The 17049-nt window shown below is 38.6% G+C and overlaps 2 pseudogenes across 2 annotated transcripts in view; both read right to left on the bottom strand.

Moving 5' to 3' along the window:
* LOC147565920 (subtilisin-like protease SBT3 pseudogene) overlaps nt 1-16808 on the bottom strand; it is a 30593-nt pseudogene extending 13785 nt beyond the window's left edge. Inside the window, exons 1-2 of the transcript XR_015230315.1 lie at nt 16578-16808; nt 13244-13977 (exon numbers count right to left, since the gene is read on the bottom strand). The product of XR_015230315.1 is annotated as a subtilisin-like protease SBT3 pseudogene (transcript). The remainder of the gene's footprint in view (nt 1-13243; nt 13978-16577) is intronic.
* LOC147565921 (subtilisin-like protease SBT3 pseudogene) lies at nt 1465-4026 on the bottom strand (annotated as a pseudogene). The gene has a single exon (XR_015230314.1). The product of XR_015230314.1 is annotated as a subtilisin-like protease SBT3 pseudogene (transcript).
* Nucleotides 16809-17049: the final 241 nt, after the last annotated feature.

Raw genomic sequence — 17049 nt, 5'->3', positions numbered from 1 at the left:
TGGGCTCGGGAGGAAAACTGAGAGGTGGAAATCGGGTGGTGTTGGTGGTAGTCGGTAGTTGTGAAGGTTGTTGAGGTGTGATAGTGGTGGGAGGTGGAGTTTGGTTTTTACACATACCTTCGACTTGTTTGGAGATGATGTTGATGGAGTCGTTGAGTTGATCGAATCGTTGATCGATTTTATCGAATTTTTCTGTTGTTTCCTTCTTGTACTCATTGAAACCTTCTTCCAACTTTCTACCTGCAGATACCCCCTCTTTAATGTTGTCCCATTCGGATGAAAAGGTTGGTGTTTTCTCCTTAGTTGGTGTAGCGGTGATAGTAGTATTAACCATGGTGATAAAAGTGAAGAAAAAAAAAATTATGGCTCTGGATACCACTTGATGTAGAAACGCAGCGGAATTAAAAGAGATGAATAAACTAAATAAGAATGATAAAAATAAAGATTAAATAACTCTAAATACTCAACTTTATTAAAACTTGAAAGGGGTTTTTCTCTCAATCTGAGAATAATGGACAAACTAGATATCCTTTTATAGGATTCTGGACTTTCCTAAATAGACTTGAATTAGACTTTTCTAAATAATTAAAATACTGCAACTGCCTAAATAACTAGACTCAAATTTGGACCTTTCCAATTATTGGAAATACTAAAATAACATAATTTCCTAAACCTAAATTTTCTAATAATCATACTAAAATTTGGACTTCCTAAAACTACTCTCTATGGCCGGATGCCTATGACCGGGTTCGGTCATGGAAAAAGTCTCCACACGCCGGGTGCCCCTGCATCACTTTCCAATCGCTTTTGAGAAGACGAAGAGCTTCAAACGTAGCTCCTCTACTTGGGACACGAGCAATCAACTTGATCTCCCACCTTGTTGTTAGCTAGCACACAAATGGTGGTTGGATGAAGAACTCCTTTGATTAGATAGATAGTTGGGAATTAGCCCACTTTCTCCTCTCTACTTGATGTGGTAGAGTAAGAAAGCTTAGAGAGAAATTTAACTTTCCTGCAAAATCAAATTTCATTCTTTTCATATTCACATATAATCAAATTTCATCATCTATAAATTGTAGATTAGATAATATAATCAGATTCTAAACAAAAAAAAATCTATACTTTGAGAATATCCACAGTATGACCACTTATGAAAGTAGAATCAGTGAAATTTTCGGGTTTCCATACTACGAAATTCAAGAACAACCAAACTAAGTTTTTGAGCTAGAATCATATTATTTAGGAATCTTTTGGTAAGGTAAGGTTTATGGATGTCATTATTTGGATACTGGTTTGGCATATCAACCTTAAATGTTGCAGAACCTGTTCATTCAATTTCACTATCATCAACTGATGACGAAAAACTCTGATATATAGAAAAGAAAGTTTCAGTATGAATTCATGATACTGCAACGAGAAATCTTATATATATATAAGGGACCAAATGTGAGCTACGTCTTCAACTTTTCCTAATCAATTTGCAATTAATTCATATTTATGTCAATTCATCAGAGCTACATCAACAAGGAAGAAGAAAGCCAATTAAACAGACACAGGAAGTGCTACGAGTCTTGTAGCTACAATAGGACTTGTTACAACATATTTACCACCATTTTTAACCCAACTAAGTGAACCACGAACTACTTCTTGTTTCATCAACTTTGGTCCTCCAATAGCAACTCTGAAACTTTTCTTTTCAAACTTCTCCTTGAAAACTAGTGTGTCTGGAATTACGGTTACATCAAATCCGTTCATGGTTGTCAACTTAGCTCTATAAGTTGACATTCCATCCCCAACATTAGTCACCGTCCTGTGAAATTCTTGTACAAGTTTAGTATGAGAAGACGAGTCATTCACATTGAAGAAGACAATGAAAGATGGGTAGTTGAGATCTGTAGACGGTTTTAAACCATTGCAACTGTAAGACCTTGTAATCGTTTGGATTTGCTTGGCGGTGTAGTTCAATGAACAGAGAAAATTAACATAATCCTCAGCATTTGCATCGTAAATGAGCCCAGGATCGATGGCTTTGTTTGGATTTACATGACCCGAACCCATAAAAAGTGGCGTAGCAGGTCGGTTATTATCTCCGATATCTTTGATTGGGCTGAGAGTGTCATCTAAGGTGTCCGCTGTCGTCATTATGGCCGACCGGATTGCTGCTGAACTCCATTTTGGATGTATCCCCTTCAATAGTGCAGCTACACCTGCTACGTGAGGGCAAGACATCGAAGTTCCTATTGATAATTCAAAGTCACTAAATAATGGCGGACCCGATCCGCTTACTGGAGTAGCTTTAGGCCATGCTGCTAGAATTAAGGTTCCAGGAGCCATAATATCAGGCTTCAAGATACTTGGACAACTTGAAGATGGTCCTCTGGAACTATAATAGTCTACTCTTGGTGCGGGATTACCTTTTCTTCTACCAACATGAGTCAATCCGAATTTTAAACTTGCTCTTGGATCAGAACTCATCTTAATGAAGTCCAAGATAGATTTGCCATCACTCAGACTTACCAAAACAGCTGGAAACGAGGTCCGGAAGTAGAGGTCTTGAGGTCTGTTCAATATAAAGATACCTCCAGTGACATTTGCACTCCGAACATTACTGACTTGTAAATCAATCGAATCACCAGTGCCTAAACAAACTACTATCTTGAAGCCAACAACATTCCTGAGAACTTTCCTACTGTTGCATGTGTTCATGAACACCAGAGGAACTTGGGTCAAGGATGAATTGTTAAAAGGGGAAAGGGATGAACCATAAAATGAGGCTCCATTGCTTAGACTAACAAGTCCAATGAATTCACGATCAATTGTACCCGCAGCAACGGTTAGAACCCAAGGTATTTCATTAGCTACAGTTCCATATGAAGGACCACGATTTCCTGCGCATGTTGCTACAAATATACCATTCTCCATTGCTGCAAAGGAACCTATTGCAATTCCATCCTCATACAGAGGAACCCCAGACGAGCCAATTGATAGGGAAAGGACATCAACCCCATCCTCAATTGCTTGGTCCATTGCAGCTAGGATATCAGATGTATAACCACCAACAGCACCCTCCCAAATGGCCTTGTAGATGGCCAAACGTGCCTGCGGAGCCATCCCTCTTGCTGTTCCGTTGGCGTAGCCAAAGTACGATGCCCCTTTGACATAATTTCCAGCAGCCGTAGATGAAGTATGGGTCCCATGTCCTTCAATATCACGTGGCGAATTCATTGAGATCGTCAAATTTGGTTCATTGCTAATTAGACCTTTGTTGAAGAACCGAGCTCCGATTAGTTTCTTGTTGCACATTGAAGAATTGAATTGCACTCCATTAACACATTCTCCTTTCCATCTCGATGGAACTTTAGTCATCCCATCATCTCTATAACTTCGACTCTCAGGCCAAACCCCCGTATCAACCACACCAATTATTACATCTTTGCCATAATTTGAAGCCGGCCATGCACCGGACACAGAGTTAAGATGAAGGAATCGAGAAGAATGGGTTGTATGGGTCATAACACGATTATCCGGAAACGAAGAAACAAAACCATGTGATTTCTTTAGTGTTTCTAACTCAGAAGAAGAAAGACTGGCACTAAAGCCATGGACAACATTAATATAAGTATAAATAAGACTACTCCTAGTCTCAGAGTAGTGTTGGGAAGCAGAAGATAATGTTGAGGCATACCAACTATGATGACTAGAAAAGGCTTTCGGCATGGCCGATAAGTCCATGTGAATGATATATGTCTGTAAGTTGGTTGAGGTGGAGGTTGAATGTAAGAATGTGATGAACAAGAAACAGATTAACATCAGAATAGTTTGACTACTAAAATCCATGGATGAATAAGAAACAGAGTAGCAGAGAAACAATGAAATAGTAAAGGGTTTTGCAAGTAGAAAACCCAAGAAGGGGATGCAAGGAAATGGTAGACAACTAATCACAAGAAACAGAACCAAGGAAGAAAATGAATTTCAGAGAGAGATGATGAGAAACATACATACTCAGCCAGTAAATATCAGAGATCAGTGATGGAGACCATCAAGATGGGCCTCACGGCTGAACTAGTTAGAGGGCCTCATGGCCGAGTCCATTAGGGTTAGAGTTTAGGAGTTTCCATGTTTTAGTATTTCCTACTAAGTCTAGGTTTAGAAGTTTCCATGTTTGAGTATCTTTTATATTTAGGAATCCTAATTTGAGTCTATCTAGAAGTTTCTAAGTTCCTATAAAAGGAAGTCAGGTTTGTCCTTGTTATTCAGATCAGAGAATATTATCAACCAAGTTTATTATTAATCAAGTTTATTGTTTATCGTTATTCTATCAGTTTTATTTCGTTAGTTTAGTTTATTAACAATGGTGGATTCCATTACTTTTACGCTTCCGCAACAATCTACATCAGCTGGTATTCAGAGCTTTAAAAATCTGGGAACAAAAGATGAAATTTTTTTCATGGATACATCTCTCCTTGAGTGTTGGAAAATTTTTCCACGTTTAGATTGGGATCCCTTTCGAGATTCAAAACAATTTTATGTTGATCGAAAATATCCAGAAAAAATTAATACCGTTTCTAAAATTCCTCTATTCGACGGTCAATATCATATAAATTTTTGGATTCAACATATGGAAGATTGGTTCATAAACCAAGATATCCATGACGAAAATAAGGTTTTTCTCATCGAACAACATTTGTCCGAAAGAATCTACGAACAATTCAATGCAATGCAATGGAGTCTCATTAATCAAGGAAAAAAATTCGTAGACGATTGGACTACATTGAAAAGCATCTTCAGGTATGTTTTTCTTCCTTTAGATGAATATTTTTCATATGTGGAGACAAAGATTGAATCAAGTAGACAGTTCTCTAATGTTACTTCGGTCATCGTGTTCGATGGTATTGAAGAAGAAGTTCTTGACAAAAAAAAAACAAAATTTTCTCAATGATTGAGGAAAAAGAAGAACAAAGTGAATTATCCGAAATTCTTTCGACTACTATGGTCGATACTGTTGAAAGAGATTTTCTTGATAAAACAAATACTAGTTTTTCAATGACGGAGAAAGAAAAGTTCAATGAGATGAATAACAAAAGCTCAGACAAATTATTTGCTCCGTATATAATCCAGGGAGAAGAATTAGTTGTTTCGAATCACAAAATTCCTTCGACCACCATGAACAATATTGTTGGAGAAGAGATCCTTGGTAACAAAAATACAAGTTATTCAATGAATGGGGAAGACGAATTGCTCACTTCCACTCCAAGAATGACAACCATGTGTTCATCTTCCATCTTCCTATTTCTCCGAGAACTTGGTCACTTTCATGTGGTTCAAGGTAAGAGTCTCGGTTTTGTCAGTACAGATGACATTGGCAGAACAAAACTTGCAGAGGAAGTCAACAGTAGTAAAACAATTACGTGTTTGGTGCTATCACACTCAGCTATATCAAGTTTAGCATCAAATCATCCACTTTCAGTAATAAAAAACGCTTTGAGTCTTCATGTTATTCTTGATTGTTATGACAGTGAACAACTTCATGCTATCTATGAAGGTACTTCTTTATCAACAACTTTTTGTCTAACTACTGGTGATGAACAAGGACATCTAGGGTTTGTTAATATTGCCAACATTAAAGGCGGTAAAGTTACTTTCGGATCAGCTGCTCCTGGATCTAAACTGGATTCTACATATGCAAAATCTGTTAGACAAATTCCTTATAATATCTCTATTCTTGAAATTATTTCTCAACTCTTGACACTTACGGAGGGTTTAAAGTCTCATGCCCATGTAATTGTTATAAGAGCTACAAACCGACCAAACCGTATTGATAATGGAATCGGATTGACGACAGTCGATTTGATGAACAATTTGAGAAAGATTGAGAGATCTGAAACAAAGGAATTCATGGAGCCATTAGAGGTAGGAGCAGATGTTAGTGTGATTGGTCAATTTGGTGTTGGGTTTCACTATTCTTCTCTTGTAGCAGAGAAGGTTATTATGACAATGAATAAAAGTGGGAGAGAAAGTGAGATGTCAGAACTAGTAGAAGAAAAGAAGATAAACAGTAGTAATAGTAAAACCAATCTTTCTTCTACATTAAACGTGAATTCCGTTGAATTTGTTCCAAGAACACGGATCCAAATTCCAAATTCAGGTTACCCAAACTTACAGTATATTGGTACTAGTAGTGGGTCTGATCGGTTTAACACTAAGGAACAAAATTCAGTTCAATTGATTTCATATTCTACTCTTACAATTCCAATTTCATTGAAAAATTTACTCAGTGATGATCTTCAATTAGAGATAGTCAAACAGGTGGAACATCAATTCAGCGATATGAGTTTATTTGCAAGTCATACCATATTGAAGCATATACTAAAGGATCCTGAAGGTTATGTTCCTTTATTTGTTATTTCGTCTCTTGGTGAAGAACTTGTGGGAATTGCTACAATAAGCCTCTCTTCATACTTGTTCATGTTACTTCACTCTTTCATGAAGATTGTTAAGTGGCAAATTTTACAATGGGAAGATGGCACGATCAACATTCTTTATTCTTCACTCGTTGGTCGAAGCCTCGATAGGATGACAAAATACATACTTGAATTTTTGAGAGAGAATAATGTGGGTATTATGATCCTCTTCATTGAATTACTAGATGACGGGAGATGTAGAAATTTGTTAGAAGTTTGTTTCCTGCAATTGATTTTGCGGGATATTTCACATCAGGGATTTCAGATTCTAGTTAGTGAATTGGTCTATATTTGTCTTCTCCGAATTTTTGGCAAATTTCGCGCAAAGTGGGAACATTGCCTTCAAAATCGTCGCCAAAGTTACCTTCCACATCGCTAATAACTACCCGTTTTATCCGGATGAACCAATATATGACGACACCAACTTGGGGACAAGTTGTTCCACAGAGGGGGAGTATGATGGAGACCATCAAGATGGGCCTCACGGCTGAACTAGTTAGAGGGCCTCATGGCCGAGTCCATTAGGGTTAGAGTTTAGGAGTTTCCATGTTTTAGTATTTCCTACTAAATCTAGGTTTAGAAGTTTCCATGTTTGAGTATCTTTGATATTTGGGAATCCTAATTTGAGTCTATCTAGAAGTTTCTAAGTTCCTATAAAAGGAAGTCAGGTTTGTCCTTGTTATTCAGATCAGAGAATATTATCAACCAAGTTTATTATTAATCAAGTTTATTGTTTATCGTTATTCTATCAGTTTTATTTCGTTAGTTTAGTTTATTAACAATGGTGGATTCCATTACTTTTACGCTTCCGCAACAATCTACATCAGATGAACTCAGACAACAAAGAAGTAAAATTATGCAAGAAAATCTCCTTGTTCCTCCATCATTTTCTCGAAGCCCTAGCTTTACTCTCACTGTGGTACGGGAAACTGAGGTTTAAGAGCTAACATAAAGAAAATATAAAATCACGCCATTGTGCGAATGATTACCCTAATAGTTCGTGTAGCAGCGAAACAAGAAGCTAACACAAAACCGTTTCCGTGACGACAAGAGTGATTCTATTGGAAGACCTCCATCATGGAGAACAAGAGAGACAGGAAGAACAAGAAGAGACGAGAGAGAACAAACAGAAAATAGTAGAGAGTGAACTACTTTTTACCACAAAAGGAAATAGAGTTATTACAGGAGGTCGTTGCTATAATGGCATAGAGCTCTATGTCACAGGGACAACTGGCAGTCACTTTCTTTTCTAATGAGAAATGCTATTTGCTCCGTAAACGGGTCCAACCACATCCCGAAAGCGGATGTGGTTGGCTCTTATTGGTCCTGATATTTACCCATCCACATGCCTAGATCAATGGGAACTGCCAACATCAGTTCTGGGACTGTGGTTGGTCTCATTTTCAGACCAAATAACATTTTATTTTATTTTATTTAGACACCTGCATATTATCCAGAAATAATCCAAGAAGACCTGCATATTTTCAGACCAAATAACATTTTCAGACCAAATAACATTTTCAGACCTGCATATTTACCCTTCCACATGCCTAGATCAATCGAAATCATACTAATCTACATATTATCTTTAACAATAGCACTACTTCGTCAGACAATGCATGTCCAGAAATAATCCAAGAAGACAAAATTGTCACATGACACTAGCAATTTTATCTTCTCGCACCATTCAGGGCATTTACTGTCAGGCAAAATAATATTTCCCTACCTTTAAAGTTTATTCTTACTTTTACATACGTTTTTTTTAACTCTTTTTCTCTCTTCTCACTCTCTCTCCTCCATTTTCTGTCGATGATAATAGAAGTACTATGTCGTCTGAAGTCTTTCGTGTGAGACAAGAGGAAGAGAGTGGAGAAAAAATACTGTGAAAAAGATGTAAATAATACAGAGGGAGATGAGAGACAAAATGAAGAAGACGGTTACAACGGGGGTCATGGTGGTGGTTTAGAAGATGTAGACTGTTCCACTAATTAGTTTACAGACTTCAAAATAGAAAAGTCAGAAGAAAACAATCACCCCTTTAGACTAATTGGTATAGGAGGGGTCAAGAGAAGAGTAGCTTATTGGATAATGTAAGAGCATATCGCTTGCAAAACAGAAAATTTTTTAATTCTAATATTTCTTGGTTGCTTTTGGTATCTAAGTCTTGTTTTGTAGGATCGAAGTGGTGTAAACTATACTGCTAAATTGACGCAACAATCTGCATCACGTAACATCAGCTTTTAGTTGTAAACTATATAAGGAATCAAAAATTCTATTCATCCTTCCATTTTGGTCTCTCCTCCAGTCCTCCGCTGATGTGGCGACATATCACTGGAGTATATTTTCTCACCATTCTCTCTCCAATTGCTCCACATCAAGTGATATGTCGCCACATCAGCGAAGGGCTGGGGGAGGGACCAAAATGGAGGGATGAATAGAATTTTGTAAGAGGCGGATTAGGATGGTTTCACTTTGGCGGTTTAAGGCAAGGCTGTAGGCGGTTTGAAAATCAAGATGAGGCAGTTTTGGAAATTCAAATTGAGAAGGGCGGTTTTTCAATTTGGCGAGTTTCAAATTGGTTGGTCTCTAAATTGGTTGGTTTAGGTCGGCTTATAATATATATAAATAGGGGGTTGAGTTCTTTGTAACAACATCAACAACAAACACAACAACTCTTTTTTAGAGAGAGCTAGAGAGAGTGAGCAAGTAAGAGAGAAATTTTGTTCATAGTTTTGAGCGGTGTTTAATTTCTCGGTCGTCGAAGATCTAGTATAGAAGGTTAATTCCTATACGGTACCATCTTGGGACGAACTTGCGGGTTATGTGAGTCGTCTTCATCTATCCTTTAATAAAGATTTCTTGTTCGCCCGAGGACGTAGGCTTTAGGCCGAACCTCGTTAATTCTGTTCGCATATTTAGATTGTGGCTTAAGTTTTTTATTAATTTTCATAATCGGATCAAATTCTAGGATAGGTTCGATAGCTTCTGCGACTTTTAGTACCAACAATTGGTATCAGAGCCTTGTTGAGATTGAACGAAGAGAAGATGGGATCGAGAAGTGGTACGGTCAAATAAGAGAAATATGAGATAGAGAAGTTCAATGGGAAAAACAATTTTTCTTATTGGCGGATGCAGATGAAGAATCTACTAATCTCGCAGAAATTACACAAACCGTTGACGGAAAAGAAACCAGGAGATATGTTAGATGAGGATTGGGAAGAGTTAGATCTCGAAGCACGGGCAACCATTATGTTGTGTCTTGAGAGGGACGTGGCGTTCCTAGTAGACGGAGAAACAACGGCGGTGAGTGTGTGGTTAAAGCTAGAAAGCAATTTCGTTCAAACATTGATGCTTGTTGGTGATAGTCTAAGCATGGAAGAGACGAGAAATTCGTTATTAGCGGATGATCATCGTAAGGTTGCTACTAGCGGTATGACGTCGGGTGGAGTAGACAAGGATCAAGCACAAGGGTTGTTTGCAACGAGGGGGAAGAGTAATGAAAGAAGAAAGAAGAAAGGGAAAGGGCGGTAAATCAACCTGCTGGTACTGCTGATCCTCCTGTTCCTGGTGTATCTGCTCCTAATGGTTCTCCCGCAGGCGAAGTAGATGTGCCGACTGGAAAATCAACCTGTTCGAGAGATAGAACTTCTAAGGTTTGGGACTTTTATTCCTTTCATGATGCTCCTGATCCTAAAAATGAAAGCAAGATCATTAAGATGGCCAAATGCAACTTTTGTGGTGTTTCTCGAAATTCAAAATCTTCTAATGGGACAACTCATTTCAAGAGACACACCTTTAAGTGTGCTGCCAAACTAAAAATCGACTTATCTCAATCAAAGTTGGTACAAGATCCAAATAATGGAAATATGGGTTCATTTCAGTTTAGTCAAGCGAGAGCTCGCAAAAACACGATCAAGCTTTTAATCCTTCGCGAGTTGCCGATGCAATTTGTGGAGGACCCTTTCTTTCATTTTTATATTACTGATTCCTTCCATCCTGGGTTCAAGTCATTTTCCAGGGGCACAGTTAGAAATGATATCCTTAAATACTTTAAGGAAGAAAAAGATGCACTTAGAAATGCTTTACTTAGTGCTCCTGGTCGAACTGCTCTTACTTCTGATATCTGGTCTTCGAACCAGAGGCTTAGTTACATGTGCATAACAACGCATTACATTGATGAAATTTGGTGTGTCCAAAAGAGAATCATCTCTTACATTCTGTTGGACAAGTGTCATACTGGGGAACACATTGCCAATGTTTTGTATGATAAGTTAACTAATGATTGGATGATATCTGGCAAAGTATTTTCCTTGTCAATGGATAATGCTAGTGCAAATACTGTGTCTGCTTTTCGTTTAATCGAGTTAATGCCTCATTTACCATTGAGAGGCGAATTATTTCACGTTCGATGTTGCTGTCATATCTTGAACGTAGTTGTTCAGGATGGTTTTAAAGTTCCCCAGTTTAAAGAAATGTTTACACGGCTGAAAGGTTGTCTTGAATATATCTCTGCATCGGAGACTCGAAATGCACAATTTCGAACGCATTGTGAATCAAAGAATTATTCTCCTAAAAAATTGCAGTTGGATGTAAAACATCGTTGGAACTCCCGTATTGTTTGGTATTGCATGTATTTTAGATCCAAGGATCAAAATGAAAGTTTGATATGCTTTTAACCGAACTTGAGAACTGTTTCGATAGTTCATCTCATGTTATCAAGTGTTCTACTGAGCAATCTATCACCATGATCGGCAAGTTACGTGAATTATTTAAAGAGTATACGGCTGATTTGAGTGTGCCTACATCCGTTTCTTCGTCGTCTATTGTTGATCAACTCGAGAGTGAGCCCGATGGATCGTCTAGGCGTGGTGCTTTTTGGAGAAGTATTAAGAGAGTCCGAAAGGACCCTATAGCTACCGCTTCCGAAGAAATATCTAGATATGAGTCTGAGCCAGATCCTGCGGTCGATAATATTGAAAAGTTCGATGTTTTGGGTTGGTGGAGTGAGAACGAGAAGAGGTATCCGATTTTGTCTCGAATAGCACGTGATGTTCTTGCTGTCCCGGTTTCGACTGTTGCTTCCGAGTCGGCTTTCTCTTTACGTAAAAGAATTTTGGGGGATTATCGGAGTAGCCTAACTTCGGAAATGTTGGAGTGTTGTGTTTGTCTTAAGGATTGGTGGAAACATGAGCTTAATGTTACTTTGAAGGAGTTTGATCCGTTAAACGACGGGTTTCCCGAACCAACTCCTAGTCCTAGCTTGTCTCAAGTTCAATTGCTCGATTAATGAAGGAGGGAAATGTAACTTTTTATTTATATTTTGGACCTTTTGTACTTTTTGTTTATGAAGGAGGGAAATGTAACTTCATGATTATGTAATTTTGTTTAAGATATAATATTATAATCATATATAAAATGCTTGGTATTTTAATTAATTATTGTTTTTTTAATTAAATTATTGTTTTTTATTATGTAATTTTGTTTAAGATATAATATTATAATCATATATAAAATGCTTGGTATTTTAATTAATTATTGTTTTTTTAATTAAATTATTGTTTTTTATTTAAATTATTGTTTATTTATTTTATATTTTTTAGTTCTTTAAAACCCGAGCCCGCCCGACCCGAGCCCGTTGAAACCCGTTCGGGTAGCCGGGCTCGGACGGGCTACGGGCACTTCAAGTCATTGATTCGCCCGGCCCGATCCGCCCGACTCACTACCTCGGGCTCGGCTTATCCGAGCCCGATCCTCCCGAGCCCGGCACTTGGTAGCCCGAGCCCGACCGAGCCCGCCCGATTTCCACCCCTAGCCATGGGTATATGGTGCAGTCGGATGAAGTTACAAAAAACAGATATATCTTACAAGAAGTATCCTGGTGTTCGTCTAAAATTTGAAGTGTATCAAATTGTGTACGAGGTGGAGAATTGTGAGAGACAGTTTCCAAACTTCATGTAGGCGGTTTGAAAGTTTAGGATGGCATAAATTGGCGGTTTCACATTGGCGGTTTGTAATGGTTTCAAATTGTGAAAGGAGGCGGTTTGTACCATTGGCGGTTTGTACCATTGGCGGTTTGTAATGGTTTCTAATAATTTATAAATAGGGGTTTGAGTGCCACCACTAACCATCATCAACACAACTACTCAACAACAACTCTTCTTTAGAGAGCTAGAGAGAGAGAGCAAGTGAGAGAGGAATTTTGTTCATAGTTTTTGAGGGGTGTTAAATTTTTCGGTCGTTGAAGATTTAGTATAGAAGGTTAATTTCTTTACGATACCATCTTGGGACAAACTTGCGGGTTGTGCGAGTCGTCTTCATCTATCCTTCAATAAAGATTTCTTGTTCGCCCGAGGACGTAGGCTTTAAAGCTGAACCTCGTTAATTCTGTTCGCATATTAAGATTTTGGCTTAGCTTTTCGATTAATTTTCGTAGTCGGATCAATTTCTAGGATAGGTTCGATAGCTTCCGCGACTTTTAGTTATAACAATTTTCAACGCTCCAATACTCACCGCCATCATGTAACTTACCTTTCTCATACTCACCACCAACATTTCCTGCAGAAGTCGCAAAGAAAACTCCTTTCTCCATTGCTGCGAAAGAGGCTATGGCAATTGGGTCTTCATAAATAGGAACTCCCCTAAAAAGATAACCAAGAGATAATGAAAAATATCTACACCATCTTCAATTGCCTGGCCAATGGCAGCAATAATATCAGATGTGTAAGCTCCTGCTCGGTCCTAAGAGACCTTGTAAATGGCTAAATGGGCCCACGGAGCCATACCTTCTGCCGTCCCATTTCCATAGCCCATGTAGGATGCACCTTCAACATAGTCCCCAGCAGCTACCGATGATAAATGAGTTCCATGACCATTGGTATCACGAGTCGAATTAATAGGGATTCTCGGGCGTGGGCGAACATTGCTAATTAAACGCTTGTTAAAGTATCGAGATCCAATGAGTTTCTTATTGTACATAGAAGAATTGAACTGTTTTCCTCTGATGCATTTCACTTTCTTCCTTGATGGAACTTTTTCCATTCCATCATCTTGGAAGCTTTCACTTTCAGGCCAAATTCCAGTATCAATTATCCCAATTATAAATCTTTGCCAAATTTCGAAGCTGGCCATGCTCCAGATGTGGGATTTAGCTGCAGAAACTCTGCAGTATGAGTTGTGTGAAGGGTGATAGATCGATCTGGAATCATAGAGATGAAACCAGGTGACTTCTTAAGTGCTTCCAACTCCCAAGGAGAAAGATTTGCGCTAAAACCATTAATAACATTGTCGTAAGTGTAGATATGATTCCATAACTTTATCATTGTTAACATTCCTTTTACAATTTCTAGAGTCGAGATTTCTGTTTTCGAATTCTAAGTAAAGACGTGGGCATTCCTTTCGCCTAAGACGAAGGGGTTGCTGTCAGCGGAACACTTGTCATGTTTAATTGTATTTGACGTCTGTTACGCCCGACATCATTTTCAGTCCCAATCAATTAGGAAGAAAGTTATGTCATTTTCTGATGCAGGGGCACCCGGCGTGGATACGTGTGTCATGGCCAAACCGCCCGCATAGGCCGTCCGGCCATGAGAAGTAGATTTAGGAAGTCCCAAATTTAGTATGATTCATAGAGAATCTAGGTTTAGGAATTATATTGTTTTAGTATTTCCAATAATTGGAATAGTCCAGATTTGAGTTTATCTATTTAGGAAGTTGCAGTCTTTTAATTATTTAGGAAAGTCTAGTTTGAGTCTATCTACGAAAGTATGTTATCCTATAAAAGGAGGTCCATTCTGTCTTTTATTTTATGTTGAAGAGAAAATCCCCTTGAGTTTAATAAAGTTTTATCAGTTTTAGAGTTATTTTAATCTTTCTTTTATCATTCTTCATTTATTTTATCATCTTGTTTATTTCCGCAGCGTTCTACATCAAGTGGTATTCAGAGCCAATTTTTTTTCGTTACAATGGTTAACACTACCATTCCCGCTACACCAACAAAGGAGCAACCTCCAACTTTTTCGTCCGAATGGGACAACATTAAGGAAGGAATGTCGTCGGTAAAGAAGTTAGAAGAAGAATTCGGTGACTACAAAAAAGAAAACGCCGAAAAATTTGAGCATATTGATCGAAGCTTTGATCAAATCACTGACTCCGTCAACAACCTTTAAAAGCAAATCGAAGATATGTGCAAGAATAAATCACCTTCTACGACTTCATACCAACCGACCACCGTAACCAACCCTCCACCAACTATCATCACCACTTCAAACCCTACCAGGTTTTCCCCTCTCGGTCCTCACACCGAACCCCACACACCTCCATTCAGTCAAACCCTAGGTAACGCTTGCTCCATTACATCACCACCGTTCACCACAAACTATACTTCGGTAAAACCAATAACGTACCCCTCCTAGACAAACCAGCCAACAATCACTACCTACACCCCAACACCACCATCGTTCTCCTTCACCGATTCAGACCCTCAAACCGTCGGTACACACCGATAAAAACCCGACCCCTATTTCTTACCCGAACAACACCACCACTCGACACCACCCGACCAACATAACCCAACCAACAGCCACTCCGTTCCTTTAACTCGAAACAGTACACCACAACCCAAATCACAGAATATCGGTCCCTCACGGCGTACTCCACCGTACATAGACCCTCGTACCCAATACCCGTACCACCCATACCACCAAACCGAGAACCACCATCCTACCAACTATCAAACCCACCACACCGATAACCTACCGTTCACCCAACCCAATGTAACACCTTCATTCGTAAACCCAAACCCCATACGAAACCAAGAAAACCTAAACCCAACACGTATCCGAGAAGCCGAACCCAACTATAACAACCAAACCGAATACAACCCTACCAAACGCCACCAAGAACCAGACCACCCAATCATCCGACCAACCAACCGAGAATTCGACCTTTCCCTTACCCATACCCGAGAGCAACACTTGCCCTATAACCGAACCAATTCTCGCCACCCACGGTCCACCATCGGACACCACAACCCGCAACCCGAATTCGACAATCATCCCTCCACCAACAACGATTGTCAACAACCTAATACATCATACCGAATTCGAATGGATGTACCCTCATATGATGGTTCGATCAATATCGAGGATTTGTTGGACGACGAGGAACAAATCGAACATGTCCGCCTTACTCCTGACAATCGAGATAGAGCAATGTTAGTTATCGGAAAGTTCTTTTTACGCCTTTCAAAAAGGAAGAATCGCAACGAAAGAACTTGTTCGTTACACGTGGTACGGTAATGAACAAAGTGTGTAATATTGTTATTGACAATGGTTGTGTAGAGAATCATATTTCTTCCAAACTTGTCAATTACTTGGGTATTCCGACACATCCTAAACCTCAACCATATAAAACCGCATGGATACAATTCGGTTCTACAACACGAGTTGATCGCATGTGTACCATTACTCTTTCTATTGGTTCTTCCTACTTGTCTGCAGTTTCTTGTGATGTTACGGATATGGATTTCTGCCACATCATCTTAGGTCGCCCATGGCAATCAGATGTGGGCGCTACTTACCAGGGTCGTTTGAATGTTTATGAATTTCTATGGAACAAGATGATTGTAACGCTATTGCCTATTGACGAAGGATCGGAAGAATTAGCTTCTCTTCAGAAACGGTTTGGGACGAACCTCTTGGGAGAAGGGGATGCTGATGCAGGGGCACCCGTCGTGGATACGTGTGTCATGGCCAAACCGGCCCCATAGGCCGTCCGACCATGAGAAGTAGATTTAGGAAGTCCCAAATTTAGTATGATTCATAGAGAATCTAGGTTTAGGAATTATATTGGTTTAGTATTTCCAATAATTGGAATAGTCCAGATTTGAGTTTATCTATTTAGGAAGTTGCAGTCTTTTAATTATTTAGGAAAGTCTAGTTTGAGTCTATCTAGGAAAGTATGTTATCCTATAAAAGGAGGTCCAGTCTGTCTTTTATTTTATGTTGAAGAGAAAATCCCCTTGAATTTAATAAAGTTTATCAGTTTTAGAGTTATTTAATCTTTCTTTTATCGTTCTTCGTTTATTTTATCGTCTTCTTTATTTCCGCTGCATTCTACATCATCTTCAGTCACAACCGGGAACAACTCCGCAGGGGTGTGGGTAAAGGGGTGCATCTGGTGTTGTCGCACTGGACCTCCACTTTACCCAGGACCCCCATTTGTTTATTGGTTTATAACAGTGAATATAATATATATATATATATATATATATATATATATATATATATATATATATCCTACTCATTGTCTCATTTTCATTTGAGACTCATCTTAGTTTCAATTGTTCATTTTTTTCCTCTCCAAATTTCTACTTCTAATCATCAAAAATTGAAATTGGGTATAGACAAGTTTCTTACTCAATTTACAAATTCTCCATCGCAAAGAGGTACTCTTCTCTTAACAATTTTTGACTTCATATATTTTATTCATTATTTATTTACATCTAAAATTATGTTTAATTGTTAATTTGTCATAACGTGTGTTAAATGGAGGAGGGTCCAAGATTAAAATTTCGCATGAAATCTCCATA

Source organism: Eschscholzia californica, unplaced genomic scaffold (assembly GCF_041429995.1).
Source record: "Eschscholzia californica isolate CP2 unplaced genomic scaffold, dmEscCali1.0.p SCAF_1, whole genome shotgun sequence".
NCBI classification, from domain to species: domain Eukaryota; kingdom Viridiplantae; phylum Streptophyta; class Magnoliopsida; order Ranunculales; family Papaveraceae; genus Eschscholzia; species Eschscholzia californica.
This window is presented reverse-complemented; position numbering and strand designations above follow the sequence as displayed.